The sequence below is a fragment of the Myotis nattereri genome (genome assembly GCF_964212035.1).
Source record: "Myotis nattereri genome assembly, chromosome: 3".
Classification (NCBI taxonomy): Eukaryota; Metazoa; Chordata; class Mammalia; order Chiroptera; family Vespertilionidae; genus Myotis; species Myotis nattereri.
The window spans coordinates 96,850,109-96,854,190 of NC_138077.1; positions in this window are offsets into that span (position 1 = coordinate 96,850,109).

Sequence of the window (4,082 nt, forward strand, 5' to 3'; positions counted from 1 at the left end):
CACCCTCTCTAAAAAAAAAAAAACACCAGTTTGTTTTAGTGATTAAGAGAATTAATATTAGTGGGTAACAGGATCTATGTTTGTTTAATTGTGAAGGTAATGCAAAACAAAAAAGAAATGCAAAAGAATTGGTCAAATATATTTGTGACTAGATGTCTGCCTTATAGAAATTAGAACAGAGGATCGGTTTACTAATGATGATATTATTTTCTTTTTTAATAGTACATGCTGGCCATTACATTAAAATAGTATGTAAAATGCTCTTTGCAAAGTCCAATCTTTTTTGAATTAATATTTTAAAATTTAGGGGAAAACAGACATTTAATTAATCAACACATCACTCATATTTAATTTTTTATTCAGTCAAGAGTAATCTTGCAGACTTTTCTCAGTAATTTTCATTTACATGGAATGCCAAACATTTTACATAATTTAATAGTCACCTTTTAAATAATTAGATTGTTTTATTATTCATATGAGTATAATGTCATTACAATATTAACATTAATATTAATGCTAAAATAATTTGTGGCTGTTACAAATTATTGTAGCATTAATACAATTTTTTAAAGTTTATCTTTATTGTTGAAAGGATTACAGATGTCCCTTTTTTTTCCCCATTGATCCCCTCTACCCTGTACCTGCCCCACCCAGGACTTTACCACACTATTGTCTGTGTCCATGGATTATGCATATGTGCATATAATTTCTTTGGTTAATCTATTCCCACTTCCAATCCCCACCCCCACTAAAACAAGCTATCTTTCTTTTTAATAAACAAGGCTTTAAAATGTTTATCATGTTCCCTATGTGCACTTTGCAAGTTACTCTTCCAGACAAAATGGTGACATTCAGTTTCTTCCATTTAAATTCTGTTTCACTATCACAGACTACATAAAGCACAGATATGGTGACATAATGCAGTCTGTCAAATGCCTTTCCTGATGGTAACTGGGCATGTCATATATACATCCTCTGTGGCCATACTGATAGTGCAGGACTTGACAAATACTCAATGCAATGTATTTCCTATGGGATCCAGCATTAGCTCAGTTTGTTTTCATTTACAAAAAAATTTCGTCTATCTAGATCCTTCAGCACAGGATCTGTTTTATGTAGCAAAGACATACATTAACAAAAAACAAGCATGTAAAAGTGCTTCATAAAATGCCAAGCATTATCATTTTTCAGAAAGCTAAGGATTTACCTTTAAATACCAAAGTATTTTTGAAACTGTTTTTGAAGCAGTTCTGTCAAAATATATTACCCTCTTTGTTTGACATGTTTGAAAATATGAGGAACATAGTTGTTTGGTTATCTCACAGTTATTGGACTTTTCATGCTATATTATGTTATTTGCAATTCCCTGGCCAAGCATTGCACATCCACAACTCTTGCTCATGTGTTCTTTCTGGAAAACTCTTTGCTCACTTATACTCTAAAATTTCAACTTCATCGGCACATGTTGGTAGCACGGTGCAGGTTGTGCTCTCTTATTACAATATGTAACATTTCATCGTTCTTTGTTATGCCTTTAATCCCATTGGCTAATTCATCTAGAGATAGCAAAATTAAGGTACCAAGAAGTTTATAATTATTTTTAAAACTAGAGGCCCGGTGCACAAAAATTTGTGCACTCGGGGAGGAAAGGGGTCCCTCAGCCCAGCCTGTGCCCTCTCGCAGTCTGGGACCCCTCGGGAGATAGCAACCTGCTGGCTTAGGCCTGCTCCTGGGTGGCAGAGGGCAGGCCCAATCCCTAGGTGAGGCCCCTGGTCGGGCTCAGAGCAGGGCCGATTGGGGAGTTGGGGCACCGTCCCCTGTCACATTCAAGGCAGGGTCGATGGGGAGGTTGTGGTGCCACCCCCTGTCACGCACAGAGCAGGGCCAATCAGGGGGTTGGGGCTCCGTACCCTGTCACGCACAGAGCAGGGCCCATCAGGGGGTGGGGGCGCTGCCCCCTGTCATGCATAGAGCAGGGCCGATAAGGGGGTTGGGGCACCGCCACTCTCACACTCAGGGCAGGGCCGATGGGGAGGTTATGGCTCTACCCCATCACATACAGAGCAGGGCCCGTGCCGGGGGTGGGGGGGCGGTTGGGGCGCTGCACCCTGTCACACACAGAGCTGCAGGGCGATCAGGGGGTTGGGGAGCTCCCCCCTATCAGGCACAGAGCAGGGCTGATCAGGGGGTTGGGGCGCCTTCCCCTGTCACGAACAGAGCAGGGCGGATAGGGAGGTTGTGGCCCCTCCCCCTGTCACACACAGAGCCGCAGGGCGATCAGGGGGTTTGGGCGCTGCCCCCTGTCACACTGATCCCAGTGCCGGGAGGCCTCATGGCTCTGCTGATCCTGGTGCTGGGAGGTATATTACCCTTTTACTATATAGGATAGAGGCTTGGTGCATGGGTGGGGCTGGCTGGTTTGCCCTGAAGGGTGTCCTGGATCAGGGTGGGGGACCCCACTGGGGTGCCTGGCCAGTCTGGGTGAGGGCCTGAGGGCTGTTTTCAGGCTTGGGGTGACTGAAGCTCCCAACTGCTCCTTTCTTTCTTTTTTTTTTTTTTATTCTGGGCCAGCTTTAGCTTTGAGGCTTGGCTCCAGCTCTTAGGCCTCCGCTGCTGAAAGTGGTTTCTGGCCTTTGTTTACAATGTTGCAATCCTGCCCGACGACTAAAGCAGGTTTCTGGGGTTTTGTTTAGCTTCTATATTTGTTACATAGTTGCTTAGAGTTGCAGGTCAGAGGCCTGCAGTGGCAGGCGGGGAATGTTGGAGTCCTCCGTCACTGAAGCAAGCAAGCCTCATGTTAGTTTCAAGCTGCCTGGCTGCTGGCTGCCATCTTGGCTGGCAGTTAATTTGCATATCGCCCTGATTAGCCAATGGGAAGGGTAGCGGTCGTACACCAATTACTATGTTCCTCTTTTATTAGATAGGATGCTTAAAGAGGAGTTTTCTAATATCACTAATTGTTTTCTATCAATAGTTAATGAAAACAAAACCTCTTTTCCATAAACAAATTTTTACATAATGAGATATGTACATCATGTGAGTCATTTTCGTATGAGTTTAACTCACCAGTCCTCATCTTCCTCAGCACAAAACATCACTGACCACAAGGCTGCCCTGAATCGGAATGATGACTAATCCTTTTCTGTTTTCACTCATTACAAACTTTTTACTCCTTACTTCACCTGCATTGACCCTTTACATGATTATTTCTCTGCTTCCCTTCATATAAATGGCTCTGTGTTTTGTCTTCCTACAGCTACAGCATTGACAGTCCTCCTTACTTTTTATCTTTCTCCTTTGATATTTGTGTTCACACTATACTTACATTTTGCCCCATCTCTACAATCAAAATAACCACTCATATTTAATAAAAAAATTCTTAGAGTTGAAAGAAATACAGATAATTTTGCATCAGTCACCGTCACTTTGTGCACTAATCAACAAGATCTCATTTCCTTTTGCCCCCGCAAAAAAAAAAAAAAAAAAAAAATATGTAAGTCAAAGAAGTAGCTGGATTTTAACTAAAATTTTACACTTGTGACATTAAAGTGCAGCAATTCAATCCTTAAGACACAAATGGGGAAAATGTGTCATTAAATTTATACTCACATTCTAAAATTTTATATATCTCATGGAAATTTTAAGTATATTGGCTCCCAGGAAGAAAGAATATAAATAAAAATGGTAATTAGCTTTTAAAAGTATACCACCCTTGATCCAAATACAAAATGAATATTGAATCACTCAGACAGAGATAAATCATGATGAACACACTGAAGAAGGTGAAGTAATATGTTAATCTTCATGAAAGATAATTTCTAAAATTACACTTTAAACCATCTCAACATTGTTAAGGAGAAAGAGTCAATTTCCCCAGACATCAGAGCAGACATATTGGTTTAAAATTACCACTGGTTTTAAGTGGCTACTTTAGCTTTTTTTCCCATGAACTGTCTTAAGCCTTCTGCTCAGTAAAAAAAAAAAAACTTAAAAAGGATAAAGTATAAATCCTCAAAAGTTAGAGATGTTTAGATATTTGAGTGCTTTAAATCTAATTAGTCGAGAGCAACAGACAACAACCT